Consider the following 10,496-nt stretch of genomic DNA (forward strand, 5'->3'; position numbering starts at 1 on the left):
AACTGTGAGTAAAACTTTTATTTTAAAAAGGAATGCATGTGACTAAAGTAAAAGGGTATGAGTGTGAAGAATTCAAAACAGAGTTAAGAAAATAAATCCTAACAATCCTAGGCACTATTAGGTAAAAGAGAAACGTGGCCAGTGAGACTTAAGACACAGTGAAGTCTTAAGTAAGAGGGAAAGGGTTCCTCTCCGTTTCAAAAAGAACTCAAGGGAAGTTCTTTAAGTAAGAGGGCAAGGGTTCCTCTAAGTAAAAGGGCAAGGGTTCCTCTCTGTTTAAAAAGAACTCAAGGGAAGTTCTTTGTTCTTCAAAAAGAGTGAAAGTGAGTGTGAAAGAAAATACTATTACCACTAGGTAATTGTATTTTATACCAAAGCAACAGGGAATAAATGGTGAGCCTTTGTGGATGCATGTAGGCAAGAAAACTCCACCTGGGAAAAAGGTAGAAGTGAGTTTTACCACAAAAGGTTATTTATCACCATCCTGTTGAAAGAGAAACTCAGTGTTAGAATACACTAGGTATTAAAAACCAATGAGTCCAAATTTAGTTCTAAAAATGGGAAAGGGGCAAAGTAAAGCAAAACAGAAGCTTTTAGAAGATTTTTCGTGCAAAGACTGGAAAGTTATTGAAAAGGAAGATTCCTCAGCAATAGAACCCCTATGTTACTGGATAAAACAATATAACTTTAATGGGAAGTTGTCCACAGCAGGCATTAGAGAACTGCAACAAAAAATAAGAAACAAATGCAAACAGAAAAATAATAAGATGAGAAAAGAAGGTTATGAACAGACACAAGTCTGGATAAAAATAGCAAGACAGGAGAGAGAGGATGTAGCGGAATGCATAACGCAGATAGAAAATCTAAGGCGATCTTATCATCTAAACGGAATGGAAGTACAGCAAGTTTGGATGACACAATTAGGGCCAGATTGGTTCCACGTAAAAGTAGCATACTCTCCAACTAATGACGCTAACCCTCCCGTGATACTTGCACCCGAATCTGAACGATTGACACAACAGGTGACCCCTCTCCTAGAAAGAATCAGAACTAAATACAGGAAAAGAGCAAATTACACTGAAATAGGGAGATGTAAACAAAAACCAGATGAGCCATTTAATGAATACAGAGTAAGAATGGAAAAGGTGTTTAGGGCACATAGTGGGTTAGAACCTGGTGATGGAGCTGACGAGGGCCCCTATAAACAACAATTAAAAAATGCATTGCACTCAGGCTCCTTACCAGAGATTAGTGGATGGGTAAATCGCCACTATAGAAGCATGAATGGAGGAACACTTGCAGAATACATAAATCATGCCCTCCATGCTGAGAAAGTGATAAAAAGTAAGAAAGGGGAGAAGAAGCCATCAACAATTTTCTACCAAGAAGATGAAGGAACCACAGTGTTCTTTCAACAATCTAGAGGTAGAGGCAGAGGTCTTGGATCACGTGCAAGCAATAAACCTAGAACCTGTTGGTCTTGTGGGAAGGAAGGGCATATTGCTATAAATTGCAGAGGCAACTCTTCCCCACAAGACCATCAGAGTGCATGACTAGGCCCGGAACCAGGACCAAAGCCTGAAATGAAATTTGAGATAGAGATAAAGCTAAAGGATAAAAATGAGGAAGAGGAAGAATATCTTTTCAAAACTCGCCATGAGAGATTTGAAGAAGAGGTTTTAAACTTAGAAAACATACTCTATAAAGAGAAAATAAGAAACCTAAATCACCAAATTTTGTTAAATTTATTAGAAGTTTGATTGTTTGGGCCCTGTGTATGTCTTATGTTATGTGTTTGTGTGTCTTGCTCGTCAAAAAGAAAGCTAAACGCTAAAAAAAAAAAGTACGTTTTCAAAAGAGCTGAGATTGTTTAAAGAGTGATATTTAAGAAGAATTGATAGAACAGATTAAAGGAGTTGGAAAAAGTAGATTTTTTGAGGAATAGGTGTTCACCATAAGGGTGTTTAACACAGGCACCGGGGGCCACAGATGGTTCTGGAGATTTTCTTGCGGTCCGAATTTTTTAGTTGAAAATTGATAAATTAAAAACTGAGAAATTTAGGAAAAAAAAATGACTGAGTTATTTTAGATGCGTTAATTCAAGATAATGACAGAATAATACAGAAAAAGATAAGATATTCCTGTTTTCAGTACAAAAATTGGTAAAATAAGGACTGGGAAGACTAGGAAAAAATCTATTTGAGTGAATTGGAATAAATTAATTTGAGATAAAGGCATTTTTATACAAAAAGTATTGAAAAAGCGTTAATAAATAATTTATTTTCAATGAATGTGGAGGAAAAATGTATTGAGTGGAATACAAATGAGTAATATAACTTGTTGCACATCAATATATGTGATTTTCACATTAAATAAGTGAAGCTAAAATAGTAGATTTAATTGGTTTGAAGGAAAAAATTAAAATTAAGTGAGATGATTAAACGTCATTTTCGCATTAAACTGGTGAGCTAAAAAGCTATTGTGAGAGGGCGTGTAAGGAAGGAATGTTATGTTGAGAATGGATTGTTGGCAGAACAGGTAGGGAAGTTACAAATACAGAAAGATAAGAGTAAGTAAAAGAAGGTATAAAGGGAAAAGAAAATAAATATTAAGAAAAGGAGCATACAAAAAAAAGAAAGAGAAACATAAAGGGGAAAGTTAATTAAATATCAAAAAAGATAATTGGTTGAAAATTAAGTGAGACTAACCGTAATACCATAAATTGGGACAAATAACTTTACTTTTTCAACATTGAATTGTGTTAAGTCTAGATGACTAAAAGCACATTATAGAGTGCTTTTGGAGGTCTTCGTTGACTTGAAAAGCGCTGTATAAATGCAGACCATTTACCATTTATAACATTACTTTTATAGAAAAGCTACAAATATAAAAAAAATTATTGCAAGGGGATGAATATCTAATTAAATGCTAATAAGCATGGACATAATATGTTGTTTTGCTTTAGAAGAAGAAGAAAGAAATACCACAATATTTATACACAAATAATATTACAGAGGAGAAAATGTACGGTATTGGGTAGCAACAGGCGTTAACACATGGTTCAGCGATTCTACTGGACTATCCAGGAAGTCATTATTCTGGACTATAATAGTAAACTCAGGAGTACATCTGAAAAAAAAAGAAGGAATGACACATTTAGCAGGAGCTATTAAAACAAATTCCTAATAAACTATGGTCCCAGGGACCCACAGATGTAGGACTAGTAAAAGGAGCACAACCTATAATAATAAGACCCAAAACAGAACATCGGCCCAGAATAAAACAATATCCTTTAAGACCAGATGCAATGGAAGGAATAAAACCAATAATAGAAGATCTAAAGAAGGCGGGAGTACTAGTAGAATACGCTGAGTCACCCGTAAACACACCGATATTTCCTGTAAAGAAGGCACCCCCATCTTCAGGGTGGAGAATGGTTCAGGATTTGATAGCGGTAAATAACGCAGTGATCCAGAGGTCCCCGTGTGTGGCAGATCCACACACGCTATTGAACTCTCTGAACCCAAAGGCAAAGTATTTCACAGTGGTAGATATAAGCAACGCATTCTTCTCAGTACCAGTGCATAAAGACAATCAATTTTGGTTTACGTTTACGTTTAAAGGGAAAATATATACCTACACCAGATTACCTCAAGGGTATTGTGAAAGTCCAAGAATTTACTCTCAAGTAAGTTTCGAGCCTCTAAATAAGAGCGAACTATTAACTTATGTAGATGATATATTAGTAGAACCAGGGAAAGAAAAAGAATATTGCATACTAAAGAGCAGGAAATCTGAGTCATTTCAAATAATCAAAATTTTGAAATGAGTTTGAAAATAACGACGTATTAACACAGAAAAAGAAATCGTGAGATTGGAAATTAAATTTTCTGTTTTAATCTCTAAATGAAATGTTCTTTGTTTTTAAAAGGAAAAAAAGACACACAAGTATTAATTCAGATAAGGTCATGTTTATTTGTATAGCTCTTAATCTCTAAGGATATTAAGGGGCTGCAAAGAGAAAAGACTATTGCAAACCGAAGATTATGATAATAATATAATATAATACAATGCGAGTTGATAAGGCAATTTATTAGTGTCAAGTATGTGTTGTTTTATATTGAATCAATGAGAAAAGATAGTTGATTATGATTGAAGAGAGAGGAAATGACAATTAAAAAAGATTTGACGTTGAGTTCCATTTGGCATTTTTGAGATTTTTGATGTTTAGGCAGTGTGATGGTTTGGAATTTTGATGAGTTTAGCGCCAAAAACAAGATCCCCTAGGAGGACAACTGATAAAAAGTCCTTCAAGAGAAGGTGAAATAAGCCACGCTTAATTTTTGAGTATAAGCATGTTACAATTAACAAATGATTAATAAATACGTAACAAATGCTGACTTATAGTTAAAAAGAAACAATTTCTATGGAAGGAGTGTTTTCAGAAGATAACGAGAAACTGATTGAGCCTGAGTAGGTAGGATCATAGGAATTTAAAAATAGCAGATTAATTATCTTGAGACAGATTATGAGAATTTAAAAATATATCTGCATGGATAAAAAATAATGTCTACATAGTCATTTAACTAAAAGAAAAAAGAAAACAAAACGTGAACAAAAAGAAAAAGAGGCTAAAATAACAGACAAAGTATTGTTTCATAGGAAAGAAAGATGAAACAGGAAAAAGGAGGACAGGCTATGCTGTAGTAACACATGATAAAGTATTAAAGGCAGAAGCATTAACTCAACATTGTTCAGCTCAAGCTGCAGAATTAGTGATCCTTTCAGAATCCTGCAAACTTATGAAAGATAAGATAGGAACAATATACACAGATAGCCAGTATGCCTATGCAACAACTCACACGTTTGCACAACACTGGAAAAATAGAGGTATGATAACATCAACAGGAAAACCAGTGACACATGCAAAACTGCTAACAGAACTATTACAAGCAGTGCAGCTGCCAAAACAGTTAGCTATATGTAAATGTGTGGCCCACACACCAGAAACAAACCCAGTTTCAAAGGGCAATGCATTTGCAGATAAAATAGCAAAACAAGCTGCACAACGAGAAATAACAGTTCTAAGTCTAACAGAAAATGCCTTAAAAAACAAAATACTACAAGAAATGCAACAACAATCGCCTAAACCAGAGCAAGAACTCTGGAAAAGAAAAGGAGTACACCTAAAAGATGGAATCTGTAAATGACAAGAAGATAAACCAATCCTACCAAAAAATCTATACAAATGGGCAGAAATATTGAGACAAGGGAAGACATGTCTCAACAGGAGGGATAGTAGGATTGATAAACCAGATATTGATAACCTATGGTTTTAACTCCTATTAAAAATAATAATAATAATAATAATAAAATAAAAAATTGTAGCACATGTTTGATATGTGCAAAGCACAATGCTCAGGGTAATCTAAGACCAAAGAGAGGACAGTTTCCAAAGATAGAGAACTGTAATTAATCACCTTTTATGGACTTTATAGAACTTAACAATAGTGAAGGGAAAAAGTTATGTTTAATGATAATAGGTTCTTTCTCAAAATCGATAGAGCTTTTTCCTACAAAACACCCAGATGCGCTAACAGTAGCTAAAGCATTATGCCAAGACATAATTCCATGTTATGGGATTCCAGAAAAGATCTATAGTGATAATGGTTCACATTTTGTAAATCAAAAAAAATTAACTAAAATAGGCATTTCATATAGACCTAAAAGATCACTGTGCTTATCACCCATAAAGTGCAGGGTTAGTGGAAATAAAAGAATGGAACTATAAAAAAACAGACTTAGGAAGTGTATGGAAGAAACCAAAAGACCATGGACTAAATGTCTAGAATTAGTAAAACTGTATATTAACATCATCAGTACAAATGTGCTAACACCATATGAAGTAATATTTGGTGAATTACCATTATTTAAAAATATGTGGGAAACTGATGATGAAAGTACTCTGGTTGATTACATGAGAAAAATGTTGCAGCACCAGAAGCAACTGGCGGATCGTAATGATAACGATGATACACTTTTTATGTCTCCATAGGAAAGCCAATTAGTTGAACCAGGTGATTGGGTTCTGATAAAAAGCAGTAAAGATTGCAGAAAAACACATGAGCTCATTTGACACACTGTAAGAAAGTAATTAAGCATGAGTAAAATAACTGTTTCAATGTTTCTATTTTAGCATACGCTTTGATTGTTCTTAGTTGCGTCATTGTAATAGCACTGTGGTACCTACTGGAGAGCTGTTATTCCTCAACAAAACTTTCAGAGGAAGTCTGGCTACAAAGGGGGCTGCAATTATAGTTTGCAGTCGTCTCAAACCAGTGAAGATTGTCCACAACTCTGGAAGTGTTAGGAGGAATTGCAGATCTGCAGGTAGAATGCTAACAGGTAGAATGGTAGCGGTAGGCGAATTGATAGTAGCAATTATAGCAACGTTTTTATTGTTATTTGAAGAAAACCTTAATGTACAAAAGAGAAGAAGAAAAAGTAAAAGAACTCTCAGGAAGACAACTGGGATGGCGTTCCCCAGGTTTCTCCAAGAACCCCACGGGCGCTGAGATGCTTTTGCACCCGGCAGTGGTGAAGCCATATTTGACACTCCTTGCTGAGAGCTCCAACCCTGCAACTCTGGAGGGCGCTGCAGGGTCACTTCAAAACCTCTCACTGGAAGTTTGCGGCATACAACCGTGCTGCAGTGTGGTAGGAAAAAGAATTTTCCATCCTGGTGGAGCTGCTGCGAATGGACAACGATTAATGTGTCCCAGCCGTTGCAAGCACGCCTGCACCGAAAAAGGCGAATGCTGCCACCGCCAATGTCTGGGCAGCTGCACGCACGCAAACAGCGACACGGCATGCGCCGCCTGCCGCTGCGTGCCCGACTGCCCGCCCGGCACTTTCAAGTTCGAGGGCTGGCACTGCATCACCATGGACCTTTGCTCACAAGTTCACCTGCCCAGCGACGTTCACTTCGTCATCCACGAGGGCGAGTGCATGCCCGACTGCCCCTCCGGGTCCGCACCAACGAGAGTAATCGGATGCTGTGCAGCGCCTGCAACGGCCTATGCGACAAAATCTGCTCCACCTCCGTCATCGACTCGGTGAACGCCGCTCAGTCCCTCAAGGACTGCACCGTCATCGCCGGCAATCTGGACATCAACATCCAGCACCTTCACAACCTCTGGGACTGGACTCAGCACAACCTAACCATCCGTGCGGGACGCCTCTTCTTCCGCCTCAATACCAAACTCTGCATGTCTGAGATCCACACCATGTGGGAGAAAACCAGCGTCACGGAAAAGCCCCAGGAAGGCGACTTTCGCAATAACGGCGAAAGAGCCAGTTGTGTGAGCCACGTCCTCAGGATTTTGTCCAACAGCACGTCCAGCTATGCCATCCGCCTGATGTGGGAGCGCTACCATCCACGGGATTACAAAGGCCTTATCAGCTTTATGGTCTACTACAAGGAGGCCCCTTCTCAAGAACATCACCGAATTCGACGGCCAGGACGGCTGCGGTTCCAACAGCTGGCACATGGTGGACGTGGATCTTCCAAAGGATAATAATACGGACCCCAAAGTCGCCATTCACCACCTCAAACCCTGGACCCAGTATGCCATTTTTGTCAAGGCCATTACCCTGCGGGTGGAGGACAAGCACATTCCTGGTGCAAAGAGTGACATTATTTGAATTCGAACTCGTCTGTCATTGCCGACCGTGCCCAAAGAACCCCGTGCCTACGCAAATTCATCCATGAAGCTGCTGGTCAAATGGTCGCCGCCTTTTTTTCCCAACGGCAACCTAACTTACTACCTCGTCAGATGGCAGCGGCAGCCAGAAGACCGAGAGCTATACCTGCACAATTACTACTCCAAAGAGCTGAAGATCCCGATCCGGATCCCTGCCACGGGATTTAGCGACATGGAGGAGATCAGCAAGCCCACCAAGTCGGAATTGTCCGGGGCCAAGAAGGGTCCTTGCTGCGTTTGCCCAAAGACCCCAGAGGAGAAGGACCGGGAGAAGGATGACCGTGTCTTTCTCAAGCTCTTTGAGAACTTCCTCCACAACGCCATTTTTTTGCAAAGACCTCAAGATCGTCGTCGCCGGGACCTTTTTGGCCTGGCAAATGCCACTTCCTTACATTTTCCAGATCTTTTTTCAGAAGTTTTTGACTACGGTGAATCAGACGACAAAGTTTAACCTCTAAGTGTAACATGAGTACTATAACATGATTTTGTAACTGAAAATCGAGAGAAAAAGTTATTGGATGACAAAGAGAAATAGTGCAAAGTGAATAAACAGGAGGGAAATGATGGATTTAAACTGTAACTATGTTATTCCACTGTTGCATTATCTACTTTGCATACAATGTGCCTTTCTTGCTTGTGTTTGAAGAAGGAGGAAACAGGATAAACACCTTATCTGCAGCCAGATAAGGGACCTCTCTGACCGCAGGCTCACCTAGTTTTTGTTTGCTATAGATAACATGTTATCGTATAAACAGGTCTCAACTGTTTGTTTTGTTACTCCCCTTCCCTTAGCAGAGGAGACCTTATGTAAATTAGGGCCTTCCGAACACAATAAAAAGACAAGGAGCATAAGAATATTTCAGAGTATCCAGCAGACTGCCTTAGGGTAGACTATGGATATTTCTCCTTGCAAGTAAGTTATACTCACGATTCTTTGTGTCTTTTTTGTATATAGGTTTTGTACATCTGTTGGGTTAAACCTGACAATTTGTGTCCCGTTTGGGGAAGTGGACCCAAATGAAGAGAACTCGTAACGGAGAAAGGTGTTCTCAAAAAAGGATCGTATTTATTAACAAAAAACAGAAATAACAAACAAAAACAAACCAGGTCTCAAAACAATTAGTGTCCAGAAAAAAAATCCAAAACTGACATGGTAACAGAAGAATTTATAGGCATGGAAATAGCAATGACCCGACCACAAAGGGGAAACTTCCACATCCTTTTCCCAGTGGTATGGAGAAAATTTCTTGGCAGCTTCTGTTCCCTGGGGTGAGGAGGTCATTTGACTTCTTCTAAGCCCATTCCGGTGGGGAAGACAAAAAGCCTTGACCGCCCCTGTGCTGGCGGAGAGAAGAGTCCTCAACTGCTTCTGGTCTTCTTTCGGCGAGGACGGACAAGGACCTTCCGCCTTCCCAAAGAAAAGGTCTTTTAGGAGAAGGTCTTTTTGCTGCGGCCTCAATGGTCTTTTGTTTATTTGGGCCTTCTGGCAGCCGGCCTTTGAAGGGCACGCCACCCTACTCAAGAGAGTGCCAACCAGGTGTGGAACTGGATACACCTATTCCCAATCATTCCACACCTGATTGTGATTCCTCTGACTCTTTATATGGACTGCTAGTACAGTAGATTGGACGAGGCCATTGACGTTTCCACGCAACTTCCATTAGGTCCTGTGTTATCATGTCAAGTTTGTTTTTGTTTGTGGTTTCGACACGATACTGGTTGTTTTAAGATATGGTCTGATTTTGTTAGTTGTTTCTGATTTTTGTGAAGAAATACCATCCAATGTTGACCAACCCTACCTTCATTCCGGGTTCTCTGCATCTGTGTCCACCTCCGCAAACGTGACAATTTTTCTACTTTGAGGTTGTCCTGATGACTCCGACTGAGGTCAGTCTCCTACTACAAATTAAACCGTGTCCCGTTAAGATCACCGTTGATTCCTATTCCCTCCGAACAATCTACTGTACATTCATAATTACTACTGAGGTGTAAGGTACTGTTCATCTATGTCTTTTCCATGTGTGGTGGTGTAGTGTTTCACATTGTTGACCTTGATGCCTTTAGTAGGGATCGAGTTCTTCACTGTGATCTGATTACCAAGATAGGAATTTCAAGAGTACTGTACATTCAACGCGCCGATCTCCACTAATCCGTTACATTAACGCTGACCCTACAATGTACTTTTGCATTTAGTCCACAGTACACACTATACATGGCTTTTATCCTCTGGTGTATATCAGTTTATTTTAAATGAATTTCTGCAAAAGGACCCAACCAACATGATCCAAGCTTTAGAAATTACAATCAGTCCTTGGTTTAGGGCTTCGGCTGTTCTGCTATTCATCCCAAATTTGGAGAGAGTAGCGAAATTGACAGATTTAATTTTACATACAAGTGGAAACTTTTAAATAAACTAAAGGATTTTCTCAAATAAATGGTGTGTGTGCCTGCAGGAGTCAGGACATGGCATTGAGATCAATATTGGCAATAATATAGTGGATTACTAGTTTGGAAGCAAAATCTATTTGTCTTTATCAACCACAAGGTGAGGTCATTTTGCTGTTCATTGAAAATTAGATCAAAGTTCTGAGGGGCTCAGGTCACAACCAATTATGGTTGATTTGTTTTTTGAAGCACAACCGTTATTGGTCTGTGCATTTGTCAGTGTTTTTACATGTACGGATTATGATCGGAATACGATCAAAATAGTTTTAGGTTTTGTAAGTAAATGCA

The 10,496-nt window shown here is 39.0% G+C and overlaps 1 pseudogene; it reads left to right on the top strand.

Moving 5' to 3' along the window:
• Positions 1-6,576: 6,576 nt before the first annotated feature.
• Positions 6,577-8,214, top strand: LOC148365649 (insulin-like growth factor 1 receptor pseudogene; annotated as a pseudogene).
• Positions 8,215-10,496: the final 2,282 nt, after the last annotated feature.

The sequence above is a fragment of the Urocampus carinirostris genome, chromosome 5, assembly GCF_059441175.1.
Source record: "Urocampus carinirostris isolate Australia breed hairy pipefish chromosome 5, RoL_Ucar_1.0, whole genome shotgun sequence".
Lineage (NCBI taxonomy): Eukaryota > Metazoa > Chordata > Actinopteri > Syngnathiformes > Syngnathidae > Urocampus > Urocampus carinirostris.